This window comes from Lampetra fluviatilis, chromosome 1 (genome assembly GCF_964198595.1).
Source record: "Lampetra fluviatilis chromosome 1, kcLamFluv1.1, whole genome shotgun sequence".
NCBI lineage: Eukaryota > Metazoa > Chordata > Hyperoartia > Petromyzontiformes > Petromyzontidae > Lampetra > Lampetra fluviatilis.
In genome coordinates this window covers 32,795,791-32,810,086 of record NC_136275.1, presented here as the reverse complement: position 1 = coordinate 32,810,086, position 14,296 = coordinate 32,795,791, and the positions used below count along the sequence as shown (strand labels likewise).

The 14,296-nt window shown below is 49.1% G+C and overlaps 2 non-coding genes across 2 annotated transcripts; both read left to right on the top strand.

Annotated features, from left to right (window-relative positions):
- Positions 1-6,067: 6,067 nt before the first annotated feature.
- Positions 6,068-6,149, top strand: TRNAL-AAG (transfer RNA leucine (anticodon AAG)). The gene has a single exon. It is a non-coding gene; the product is annotated as a tRNA-Leu (tRNA).
- A 128-nt stretch (positions 6,150-6,277) lies between these two features.
- Positions 6,278-6,359, top strand: TRNAL-AAG (transfer RNA leucine (anticodon AAG)). The gene has a single exon. It is a non-coding gene; the product is annotated as a tRNA-Leu (tRNA).
- The last annotated feature ends 7,937 nt before the right edge of the window (positions 6,360-14,296 follow it).

The following is a 14,296-nucleotide window of genomic DNA, read 5'->3' as shown; positions in this document are numbered from 1 at the left end:
TTACTCACTCACTCCCTCCCTCACTCACTCACTCACTCACTCACTTCGTCACTCACTCCATCACTCACTCATTCACTCACTCACTCACTCACTCCCTCACTCATTCACGTACTCACTCACTCCCTCACTCACTCAATCACTTACTCACACACCCAACCACTCACTCCATCACTCACTCCATCACTCACCCACTCCCTCTCACACTCCATCACTCACCCACTCTCTCCCTCCCTCCATCCCTCACTCACTCACTCACTTCCTCACTCACTCCCTTACTCACTCCATCACTCACTAATTCACTCACCCACTCCATCACTCACTCACTCACTCACTCTCTCACTACCTCACTCACTCACACACTCACACACACTCACTCACTACCTCACCCACTCACTCACTCCATCACCCACTCCATCACTCAGTCACTCTCTCACTACCTCACTCACTCACTCACACACTCACACACTCACACACACTCACTCACTCCCTCACCCACTCACTCACTCCATCACCCACTAACTCACTCCCTCACTCACTCACCCACTCCTTCACTCACTCCATCACTCACTCACCCACTCACGCACGCACTCACTCACTCTCTCACTCACTCAGTCACTCGCTCACTCACTCACTCAGTCACTCGCTTACTCACTCACTCACTTTCTCCCTCACTCTCTCACTACCTCACTCTCTCACTACCTCACTCACTCACTCCCTCACTCACTCACTCACTACCTCATTCACTCACTCACTCACTCCATCACTCACTCACTCTCTCACTACCTCACTCACTCACTCACTCCATCACTCATTCACTCACTACCTCACTCACTCCCTTACTCACTCCATCACTCACTCACTCACTCCATCACTCACTCACTCCCTCACTCACTCACCCACTCCTTCACTCACTCCATCACTCACTCACACTCTCACTACCTTACTCACTCACTCACTCTCTCACTCACTCCCTCACTTACTCCCTCACTCACTCCCTTGCTTCTCAACTCGCCCAGCACCGAGTGGGAATCAGAGACTTCGATGGGGGCTGGAGGAGGAATCCGATGAGCTTCGCGAAGCTCATTTTGCACAGATGTCCGGTGCGAGAGCGGCTCAGCAATAAAGAAAAATAAAAACAATTTGAGTTCCAAGTTAGAAGGAAAGGTCGAGAGGTCATGAAACGTCGATGCCACAACCACGCTTCGTCCTGGCTTCCTGTTTTCCGTCAGCTTCTACAACAGTTTCACAGTCAGTCATCCGACCTCCAAGATCTACAATGACCGTCTAATCACCACCAGTATCTCTGGCCGTATGTCTCCTCCCCCCCTTGGTCTCAGATCTCTGATTGCCACTGCAATGCCTGTCCCCACGTTATCACACGCTTGACACGTCCTTCAAGGACCGCTCTTGCAGTTTTACTACCGCCACCACATGGCTTTTTATAGTTCCCTCGTTACAGAGTGGACAAGTCCTGCGAGTGCGCATCGTATAGTCTCTTCAACACCACCAGCACCACCATCTGGATAGAGATACCTCCCCCTGGTCCTTGTCCTCTGGGTGCCACCCCGTTAAATCAAAGCAATCTCGTACCAACATCTCTTCTGAACCTCCAAGTCGCTTACCATCTGATGCCAATCAATGTGTTTCCAAGTTTCGTGTTTGTAAAAGTCGGGCCCCTATACAGCGGCACTGACACAATTCCTGCCTCAATATGAACACCCGTCTCTTAACTCTCTCTCTCTTTTTTTACGATCAGTGGAAACAAGAAGATGCTCGGTGTAGTCGGCACTTTGCTTCGTTCATCATTTCGTAATTTTTTTTTTACTTTGCTTTATGTAACCCCACCCCCCTCTCTCGCTCACTCTCTCGCTCTCTCTCGTTCTGCACGCCGCCCCCCTCGCAGTCCGACGGCCTCCGACGTGTAGCTCATAACTGCATGCAGAGCTCCCCGTCATCTGCCACCGAGCACACGGCCTCCTCCATCGCCCACTGCTCCTTGAAGGCCGGCACGGCGTGGGTCAGCAGCGCATGCTCTCTCTCTGATCTCTCTCTTTCTCTGCTCTTCCACGTCTCCGAGTCACAGACGGTGTAGCCGGCACAGCTGAGAACCTGGGTTCGAACCCGAGTATTGGCCGCGCTCTGATGAAACTGCGCTTTTGAAGTAAAGCGATTCGATTGATGGTCTCAGTCCGGTCACCAATGATTTCACAGAAAGAAACAGCGGCAAAAACCCCTCGTCATATTGAAATCGTTTTACTCATTAATTCTGCGTATTGCAAGTGTGCGAATCTAACATTTCGGTTTGAATGCCGTACGATTCATATTATGCGAAGGGCACGTAACGATGCTTGCCACTCGCCGTGCAAAAATTCGCGACCAAGGGGAGTTCACGAACACTGCTGTTTTATCTTCTTGGTTCTTTCGGTAAAGTCACGTAGAATGGAAATAGTCCGTTCAGACTCTGTCTACTCGACAGACCTGTTCTCCACCTGAGGACGGCTGCTTGCGTTGTGGCCGAAACGTCGTGAGAATTATTTGATCATGTTTTATGTTTATTATTTTATTATTTCCATTCTACGTGACTTTACCGAAAGAACCAAGAATATGAATCCCTGCAGTCACGAAAGCTTTAAATCAAAATTTAACTGCTGTTGTCGTCATCTTCAGGGACCATAGATAGACACAAAGCGCTGCAGTGCTCGCTGCGAATGCAAAAATAAACTCAACACATTCGCCATGAGCATTGGCTGAACAGGAAAACATGACGGGCGACGTTTTGGGCGAACATCCGAATGGAGATCCAAGTTCTATCTTCTTCGTGTCACGACTTTACGTTGAAGTGCCACTAAAGTTTCCACCACTTTGCCTCCAAGTAGCATGCGATTAGACCCGGGAGTTCTGCAATACAAGTCAGCCCACTAACCAGGCCCAAATCTTGCTTGGCTTCCAAAGATTCAGCGAGACCAGGCTCATTCAGGGCTATTTGGATCGTCTAGGCCACTGGTTTCATAACCGTTATACTGCAGCCTTGCAACCCTATTTGGTTCTCGATCTTAAAAAAAGAATGATGATGTTAATACACACACAGGGTTTAATGAAACAAAGTAGTTCTACTTATGTGCCCGTGCTTAATTTGTGTTTCGATGATTTATCTTAAAAGAAATGTGGCCCCCATCTCGCACCCCCCCAGGTGAAGAACCACTGGTACATGCGAATAAACACGCGTAGTGATTACAACAAGAACAACAACAACAACAACAACAAAATAGGAGGACCATGTCGGGGTCGAGCAACAGGCCCAATTCCCAACTCATCAATCAATCACAGCGGGGCTGATTGACCGAGCAGAGGGAGCAGTGGCGGCGGTGGGCGTGAACGGCAAGTGGGAGCGAGTTCATTCAAAGCGCCGAGAATGAAACGCAAGACAATTAATCACGATGTTGCACCGAGCAATGTGTGTGTGTGTGTGGTGGGGCGTGGGGGGGCGGGGGGGTTCGCATCAATACGGTGAAGGCACGCCGTGTCGAGCCGGGGGTGGGGTAGTCGCAGTGCTGGGTTAAGGCACGGGGCTTTTGGGCCTCCGTCAGCTGGAGGGCCTTCAGAGATGAAGAAGTGAAAAGTTATTTCATTTGTGAATGCTGAATTTGTATTTGCTGTTAGCCTTGTAATTTTTTTCTTTAACTTTGTTTTCCTTTTGAAACTATTACTGGGGGGGGGGGGGGGGGGGCTCACAGTATCCTGTGGCCCAGGGACCTACACAATCTGAATCCGGCTCTGGGTAATCGCATTGGCTACCGCGTGTTGCAGGTGATCAGAGAGCGAGATGGAGAGATGAGGGCAAGACATTGACGAGAGAGGAGAGAGATGACAGAAGAGAGAGAGAGGAGAGAGAGTTTTGTTGACGTGAGGATGGAGAGAAAGTGCCATACTGCACAACGCCGCTGGTGTTGGGAGTTTAGAGACGTTTGATAAAACTTTTGTGTTCTTGTAGATATCACATAATTAATACAGTCGTTAGTCGTATCCTTGTTTGTTTTTTGCATCGTGTGCCTTTTTACATTGGAAATGTACGTACGCACGTGCGTGCGCGCGTGCGCGTGTGTGTGTTTGTTTGTTTATCACGCTTTTATTTTCTCAGATGTGTTATAATCGGAGCGAATGAATGTGTCAACAAAAACAAAGGTGCCGGGTAGCTTTAGAAGGTGGCTGGGGGCCATGTCTCTCGCGTGGCGATGTTGACACACTGCACCAGGTTCAGATTTGAGGCTGAGTCGACCTAGGGGAGTGCCAAGATTGGTTCAGATAATCGTCACTGGTGTTGGTCGTGAGCGGGAGTCGGATGCCGGGTTCATAGCGCAGCGCGCTAACCACTGCCCCACCGCTCCCCACACTAATCAGTCACACATACACACACACTCTCTCTCTCAGTGGTGCTGGTGTGAATAATAACGCATGGACGGATGACTCGGAGACAGAATGGTCTGCAGTCTTCCTCCCATCGCCCACACTACGCCACACCTCTTTTCCTCCCCCCGGACCCTACCACCATCATCCCCATCACATCACCCATCACCGCCTCCACATCACATCCCACCAACCCCGCACCCATGCCCCAGGGAGAAGAACCCAGCATTGTATCGATGTTATTTACGGTTCCTTGCAGCGCAGAGAGTTCGGCGCGACATTCACGCATGGCTTCGGAGGAACCTCGCAAGCGATCGGCGCTTCCCCATGTCACCTCCACCTGCCGCCTTGCCAATCACCGCGGGCAGCTGGCACTCAACACAATTCGCAGGCGTAAGCCATTATGAGCCTTTATGAGCTTCATAAATTAAACACTCGATTTGTGCTTGGGCAATGGTGCACAAGCACAAAAGCACCCTCCCCCCCTCCAAAAAAAGCGAATATCAACGCAGTCATCAACAACAACACCGCCTTAATGTTAATTATTAGTACACACAGGCCAGAGTGGCTCTAACTCTCTCTATGTGCTTTCGCTGGGACTCCACCTCCGATTAGCACGGTTGGCTACGTACGGCGCTAAAGAAGTTCAACATACATCTCGGTTGATCGTGGCCCTGAATAAGGAGGAGGCGCCGCCGTGTACCCCTGTCCGGTTTTCCGAGTTAACGGCGGAATGAGGGACAATCGCCGTCCAGCACAACACTCGAATCGTGATAACGACGACCTTCATGGCGCAACGCAACTTCAGTCGCGAACCAACGCGCCACGCTGCGACTCGCCGGTCGTCTCACGGACGGTGGCGTCGTGGCGGCGGCGAGGAATGGCCTAGCCAAGACATTGAGAGCCACCCACTCACCGCCGTCGTCGCCCCCCACCGTCCGTCTCGCCGGCTCGGAGCTGCCCTTGGCGGCCTCCCGCACCTGGGGGGGGGGGGGGGGGTCACGTGGTCACGTCGCACGCTGTGTGCGCACGTGGTCCACGCGTGCCCCCCCCCTGAGCGGACTCGACGGTGAACTACAGGTGGACTCAGGTGGACTCAGGTGGACGTCTCAGGACCTTCCACGATGCCCCTTCTATCGTACGGCTGCTGATGTCGATGTAGCGCCACACCCGCAATGTCACATTCGGGTGGCCGAGCCAGCGGATAGCCGCGTCAGGAGCAGCGGTGTTGTATCGTCGCCGGCGTGATGTCCCCTTCGTCTTTGTGGGTCCGTGCGCCGCGTCTTCATACGTGCCGAATTAAGTCTCCGCTTTGATTGGAGGAGTGGGCTCGAATCCTGCCGGTAACAACTGCCTTTCTTTTTACCCAATGACAAACTTAAAAATGTACTTACTCTTAGGTTTTTTCGGTAAAGTCACGTAGGGAAAAATATAAATAAAAAAAAAAACCAATATTTTTTCTTATTTTATTTATATTATTTTTTCTATTATTTTTATTTTTACCTACGTGATTTTACCGAAAAAACCTAAGAGTATGAATCATTGCAGTCACGAAAGCTTCAAATCTAGAATAAAAAATGTACTTCAGTTTCGATGCTTTTAATCAAACTTGCTATTGGTGATGATGCCCATGGGCGATTTCTGTTGTTGGTATTAACGAGCAGGTAGCGTGGCCGAGCGGTCTAAGGCGCTGGATTAAGGCTCCAGTCTCTTCGGAGGCGTGGGTTCAAATCCCACCGCTGCCAACGCATTTTTTTTTATAAAACACATCATGCAAATATGTTATTTAGCTTCGACACTATTAAAATAATTTCACGACAAGGTATTGGTGATGATGCCCATGGGCGATTTCTGCTATTGGTATTAGCGACCAGGTAGCGTGGCCGAGCGGTCTAAGGCGCTGGATTAAGGCTCCAGTATCTTCGGAGGCGTGGTTTCAAATCCCACCGCTGCCAAACCATGTTTTTTGAAAAATATAAAACACATCATGCAAAATATGTTATTTAGCTTCGACACTAATAAAATAATTTCACGACAAGGTATTGGTGATGATGCCCATTGGCCGTTTCTGGTATTGCATCTACCATTTTGGTAACGGGGCCGGGCAGTCCACGGTGCCAAATTAAATCTCCACTTTTGTTTGGAGGCGTGGGTTCAAATCCCACCTCTGCCAAAACTTATTTTAATATAAAATGCACAGTCGCACGACGGAGACTTTTTTTTTTAAATCCTTTATATTAAGTTCACTTGCTTGCTTGCTTGCGTGCTTACGACCGTGCCAATCTTTCGGTCGTGTTTTAACCCACTTCCCGTGATCCAATCGAGCTGACATTTTGCACACAGACTCGTTGTGCGTGATAATTTATTTTCGTGAAATTTTTTTCTCCAAAATTTTCCACTTTTTAGGGAAATTTTTTTTTCATATTTAATTTAAAATACCAATGTGATAAAAATTAAACTCTTACTCAAGAAAAACTGAAATGAATAATAAAATAAAACCGATGCCACGCATATAAAGGATTTATAGTGAAAAACTTTGTTTTTACGTCCGTGCGTCAGGCGTCCGCATCTGCCACGGGTTGTAACGGATGCGGTTACGTGTGGACCACGAGTTTACGCGGAAGATGAAAACCAGGGGACTTTCTGCGTTGCGCCTTCCACGATGTCGATGACGGAGGGGCTTTTGCTCGGTTCAGCAATACGAGCGTACGCAGGGTCGTGAGCGGTGGCGACGGCTTGGCGAGGCCTTCATCCAGCAGTGGATCAATCATGGCTGGTGATGATGATGATGACGCATTTCTATACGCGCGAGTAGTAGCAGAGCGATGATGCTAAACAACTTTCAATTACTCAATAAGAGAATGCTGATGATAATGGTAGGTTTTTACCCTTTTAACTGGTACAGTGCAATATGCACTGTTTTTGAGTTGTACGCCTTCTGGTGTCATCTGGCCCTACACCAATGGGGACTAGGCTCTAAAGAAAGCCGTCTCGGGTGTGGGCCAATCAACTTCAAGGACAGTGCATATTATTATCCTCATCAGAGTTGCTTCTTTTTGTTTGCTTTATTGACTACTTGTGTTGTGGTCATTGCAAACATGATGCCTTGAATAAAGGTATCAGTTTTGTACCAGTTAAAAGGGTAAAAACCTACCATTATATTTTGCCACTGGTAAAAGAGATCTCATAGTGTAAATGCTGATGATGTTGATTTAAATAAACCAATTGATTTCTAACGATTATTTGAGAAATGTTTTATTCAGCCATCCTTCAAAACGCGTTTCTAGCGCACAATCACAGGCAGGCGACCACTCCAGTAATCCACTCAACACGTTCGTCAATAACCCTGCGGCCTTCAAGTGAAACATTTCGAACAGGAAACGTGTCGGGCCAATGGCCATTCTTACCAGAACATTAAGAGGCCAGAGAAAGCTAATCAGGGTTGTAGACTGCATTGAGGGGCGTTTAATAATATAATCAGTGGGTATCATCTGGAATTACTTGGTCTCGTCAGAGGAACGTGGAGTTTGCAGCGATGACTTAGTTTGCAGTAAAAGGTTGTCTCATTCGATAGACTAAACATTATTTTTTGTGCTTATTTCATCTGAGTGTCACTCCCCGACATGGAATTTGAATTGCCTCCGCAATGGAATTGGCGCGCTCTCGAATGTTGTTCGATGCGCAAATGACTCAATAATCAACATGCAAAGCGAGCTGCCATTTATGTTTCAAAGTGCGAAGGGGTCCATTGAAAGCAATTCATTAAACCCTCCACACAGGCAGTGAAACCCATTGAGTGTGGACTATTGAAAGGCGCACTCAATGACACACACACACACACACAACTCTCGCATACAAACACTCTGGCGCACACACGCACGCACGCTCGCTCACAACACAAAGACAACGATACTCCCCCACCTACTCCCCCCTGATAGACTTTAACAGACTTGCGTGGGGCGGGGGCCAGTGCTGTTAGCGAGCATCTATTACGGCTCGCGAGGGCGTTGTTGTTGTGGCAAAAACCACGCCCGGTCGCCTTTATTTCCCCACCCCCCCCAGTTTCTGATCTTTTACGCACCGCATCTGGGTTACTTATTTCTTAGGCCTCGTCGACACCCACGCCGGCTGGGTTTGCTATCGACCGCCATTGATGTTAGCCGCGGTCAAAGAGTGGAGCTCAGGTGGCTGGGTTCGTGGCGCAGAGCGTGAAACCAGAGCGCCACCGCTCCGCACACGTGAACACTCTCTCCCGATTGCCCCACGCACGCACACAAAGACCGTCCGTACAGCCGACGTTTTAACCGACCTACGAAGGCCGGCACGGCGCACGGACACCTTTGTCTCCCCAGGGCTGAAGTTACACATCGCAACGGGAATTGATTTGATGCTGAGTCGACCTATGGAAGGCCAATGTGAGCGGGAATCAAACTCGGGTATGCCGGGTTCGTTGCGCAGTGCGATGACCACTTCACTACCGCTCTCCACACACGCACGAAGGCGCGCACACACGGACACACACACGCACACAGCACACGCTCGCATCCGCAAACTCACACACACACACACCCGTTAACACGACGGCACATACGCACTCTCACACAGAGAGAGAGAGAGAGACGAAGACAACGCTTCCCGCGCGTAGCCTTTTGGCATTCTGTTGGGGCACGTGATCCTTATGAGATTCAAGCGCTTAAATCCCCACCCGCCTGTGCCCACTCATCGGTATGGACCGGGGGGTGCAACCGCAGATCGTCATCCGTGACGGTGCGGTGGGGCAAAGCGTGGGGGGCGCGTCCTCCTTTCCAAGACGTTCTCCTCCAGGGTCCTCCTCCAAGGGTCGGCAACTCGTTGGTTCTCGAGTCCGCGTGTGGTCCTTCAAGGGCTGCTTCGTGACGCGTAATTTTAAAAAAATGTTTATTATGAAGGAGCCACCCTCTCGTATTCACCACGGCTCTTGAAGTTTTGAGTTCGTTACCGAATTTCGAGAAAACGAATCTTCTTGTTATTTTGGTTGCCCGACCGCTGGTTGAGTCAGAGTGGAAGAGTAGACCAACTACCCCCCGAGAGCTCCCTCTAGTGGAGACCCTTCCATCAGCAGTGTCGTGGGCAAGCAATTGCAGGGCTGCACCTTTACTTATCGCCTGCGCCGAAAAAAAACAAACCCGAGGACAATCGGTGCATTAGTAAATAAAATCCCGCTGGAAACGGGTTTCCGGTTCATGACTTTGAGAACCGGTAATAGATTCTGAAAACGGTTACCGGTTTAACGGTTAACACTGTGGGTAAGAGGTAAGTGGTTTGGTAAATATATAGAGACGGAGATGCTTCGACTGCTGAGTCGTGACTGTGTATCTAGCCGCGGAGTGTAAATACTACCCTAGGTAGCCATGCGGTGCGACGAGGCTGCCGTAAAACTGATAAAGTTCAAACATTTGAGAACCATCTGCCGTCTTGTGTTTACGCGAAATTAGCCTAACCATGCATGTCGAGGCACGCGAAGTTGTAATAAAGATATAATTCACAAGAGCGCACTCTCAATGCGATCTGGTTTGTGTTATGCGCACGTTTGTGTGTGTGTTCACGTGTGTGTGTTACGTGTGTGTGTTCACGTGTGTGTGTTCACGTGTGTGTGTCACGTGTGTGTGTATTTACGCATGTGTGTGTGTTCACGTGTGTGTGTCACGTGTGTTACGTGTGTGTGTTACGTGTGTTCACGTGTATGTGTGTGTGTTACGTGTGTGTGTGTGTTCACGTGTGTGTGTTCACGTGTGTGTGTTACGTGTGTGTGTTACGTGTGTGTGTGTTCACGTGTGTGTGTGTTCACGTGTGTGTGTGTTCACGTGTGTGTGTAGTGGGGAGCGGTGGCGTTGTGCTTAGATCACCTCGTGCGCCTGAGTACGATTCCCAGCCACACGGCTAATATCAGTGGGGGCGAGTGATATCAGAAACGGTTGCGGGTTTCCCCAAGGTCGACTCAGCCTTAAACGAGTACTTGTTGCGGTGGTTAATTATCAGCGCTGGGGAGACAAAGGCGGTCGGGCGTGGTTCCTGCTCGCTAAAGGCACTTGCACCGATGGCGTCAACGATTATACAGATTAACTACAATCCCGACGACTTTAGTGCACAATGGAAATTATTCTGAACCTCTCGCGGCCCTGCCCGAAGTCGACTTGCAGGGTTGTCTGACGTTTGAGCTGCGGACACCAACCGGCAGCAGGAAGACAAAGACGTGTCAGCTGCAGGAGTTGCTTGATCATACTTCACCGCGCCGTGAGCGCAACTTCGTTAATCGGGAGGGAGTTCAGGACCAGCTCAGGTATTGATCACTACTGATGTTAGCTGTCGACCGGGAATCCACCTTGGGCGGTCGGGATCGTGGTTTTTTGCGCTATAATCCTTGGCCGACCGCTCGCCTCTGCCCGCTGCCTTAATAGGCGCTCGCCAACAGCACTTGCTCCAACATCCTCTGAGGGCTGAATGGGGGATCTTTGTCTGTATGTATGCCGGGTTCACCAGGGGTGTGCGCACGGGGACAGGACGCATGCCACGAATGAGTTGTCGAGGATTAGGATCATTGTAGCAACAGCAGCTGATACAGAAGAGAGCCGTGCTCTCACTCTGCCTTGTGAGACACGATTGTTGACCCAACGCTCTCACGCCTAGAGGTAAAGCCTCTGCCGACCCAACTGATCGCCTAACTACCTATCTGCTTACCTGCCCGCCCGCCTGCCCACCTGCCTATTCACTTACAACACCTGCATACCTAGCCTGCATGCCTCTAACAATATGCACATCTGTGAATTCGCACATTGCCGATTTACCTAACAATTTACTTCCCTAACTATTTACCCGACCACTTACCTAGCTAACTACATATATAATCTCCCTCCTACTCACATACCTACCATTAAACCCAAACGTGCATTCACCCACCAGCCTACCTACCTTCCTAGCCACTCATCCACCCACTTATCTACGTAATTACATATCCATTCACCCAACCACATACCTACCTACATGCCAACCCACGTATTCACCTAACCACTCGACTATTTGCACATTATCACCATTTACCAAGAACACCACTGACGCATTTGGGGGGGGGGGGGGGGTGACGTCGGTGTGGGCGGTGGGAGGGTTGGGGGGCTACCCAGGAAAATATTCCAAGCTAAAACGAAGGTGTGTGTAGTAAGCACATTTGGTGTTTAAATTGGCCTGCGTGGACGTGATGCTCATATGAGATGAGCGACCCTTCCACGTGTCTTGACACACACACGAAGACCCCCCGTTAATCCTGACATACCGATGGGTAGTGGTGTAATCAGAACGATGCCTGGCCGCCTTTGTCTCTCAAAGTGCTGATGTTTGCACGCCACGGACGTGCACGCGAAGTCAAAATCTGGGTACATTTGTTTTAATAAAAATGTCACATTTGTCTCGAAACACGTGCACATCTCTGATTTTAAATTCTGTTTATATAAAAAAAAAAGTGTTTAAATTCTGACATCGCTGTTCCGAGCTGATGCCACCCACCTCCTCGTGTACCGTGCCGGCCTTCATAGGTACTCCGCGAGCAGCACTTGCCCCAACAGTCCGTTAAGGCTATACGGGGCATCTTTGTATTTCGTTTGTATAAATGTGTATGTGGTTGTGTGTAGAACAGCCCTCTTTCTCAACAGAATCAATACTCGCGTTTATCTGTGCGCAACACACAGCCAAGAAGGAAAAACGCACCATTTGATAAGTGCTACAAAAATGTGAACCACTTAAAAATCGTCATACATATGATCGTCACGGTCGTTTTCCTAGGGGGACCTCGCTAAGTCTCACGGCTCTCGTTCGGCAGGGTCTCGTCAGGTTCTCGCAATCGGGGGGGGGGGGTGGGAAAGTGGGGGGTGGCGACATTTGCCATCAATATTTCAACCGAGTCATTTTCCTCGGCTTCATAGACCGTAGAGAGAGAGAGAGTCCATTGACGCAGAGTGGCAATCTCCTTCACTTTCCGAGCAACTCGAGATGATCGCTTGAGTTCAGAATCATGAAATGTAATTATGTCGAATGAATCCGATGAGCTTTGAAGCTATTTTTGTTCACGGACGTCCAGCAGTTTGGGCAGGGCTTCCTACCCAACCAACAAAAACAACTCTCCCATAAATATAGGAGCGGCGAGTCAGACTTTCCCTTGACAACTTAAAAAAATATATAATCCCGTGACCGACGCCGCTTTTGATTCACAGGTTTCGGCGACGCACAACAGCTCGGCCCGGATTCTGGTGAGAGGAGGGCACTGGGCACCGCAGATGTCATTGGCATGAGTTCGCGTACTTTTACAGTGACTGTTTAAATTGCGTTTGCAATACGCCGAGAAATTCGGGGCCAGCCCCTTGAAGCGAATTTTGACCCCCACGGGAATTTGGATTCCGTCCTGGAATTGGCAACAAATCTCGAGTCGATTAACAAAAAAAAACACCGTGCCCAAGGTGCCAGGTGGGCTGCAACTCGAGAACTGTTCTTGGTACTCCAATTCTGTGGCTCAAGGGAGATATGCGGGAAGCAGCAGCTGCTGCTGCAGGAGACGCTTTATTAGATCACCACAAGCACGATACAGGCATATGAGCAAGATCGTAGACAAAAACAAATAATAACATGAGTGATGACGTGCAATAAATACACTGCTCATGAAAAACATGCCTCGGGGTGAGTGAGGATAACGAGTTAATGTTACGTGCAGTTGAACAGAGGCATTTTGATGGACTCATAGGCGAGATCTTGGTGTACGGTTAACAACAGCAGAATACATTTGGGAGAAATAAAGGCTTACCACTTGAACAAAAAAAATACGCAATGTAATTGCCGTTGGTCAAATGTCCCAAAATTCTGAAAAAAATCGCCTGAAAATTATTCGATTGGAATTTTTACTTAAAACTTTCGTGACTGCAGAAATTCATATTCTTGGTTCTTTTGGTAAAGTCACGTAGATAGATAAAAAATATGAATAGTAAATTCAAAATAATAAAAGCAAAAAAACACAATACAAATGAAAAACATATCAGTTTAAAATAATAAAAGCAAAAACCCCACGACGTTTCGATGGCAACACAAGCGGTCTTCATCAGGCGGAGAGAAAAGAGGGGGGCAAGCCTCCAAATGTAGCTGCTTATAAGGAATCCAGAGTGAGTGGGCGGGGGTTGCGATGGAAACGTCGTGGGTTTGTGGCTTTTATTATTTTCAATGTATTTTTTTTTTATTGGAATTTTATTTTACTATTTTTATTATGTTTTTTTGCTTTTATTATTTTCAATTAATTACTTGTATATTTGCGAAACGTGGACCCCCAACCCCCCCCCCCCCCCCCCCTTTGGAACCACTGTGCCGATTAGAAACATTTAGGCTGGCCTGCCTACGCATAATCCTGGATTTAACCAGGCTGGATTGTGTGAGGAGCTCACAAATCCTTGAAACATCTGGGCCCAGTTCCATCAGTGAACTCCTCCGGCAGGCAAGGGTGCGTTGGCTGTGTCATGTAGCCTGCATGCCAAGCCACCGAAATTCTCAAACAGCTTTTGCTTGGCCGGATAAAGGGGGCTAAACAGGCGCGGCACGGGCTAGAAAATAGATGCACTTATATGGTACAGAAGAATATGGAGCTGAGTAGACTTGCCGATGACTGGTACCAGCGGTGTCAAGATCAGCCTCTGTGGAGGAGGCTCGTGAAGGACGCTGCTGGGCAGTTGGAGGCAGTCGCCCTCCAACATCAGCGGGAGGCAGATGAGCGACGCTCACAACAATGAGCAGAGCGCCAGTCAGCTAAAACACAGCAAGTTGGCACAGTAGGGAGTACAGGTGGTGTGCATCTGCCAGTCATCTCAGTTTCCCAACCCATGATTCT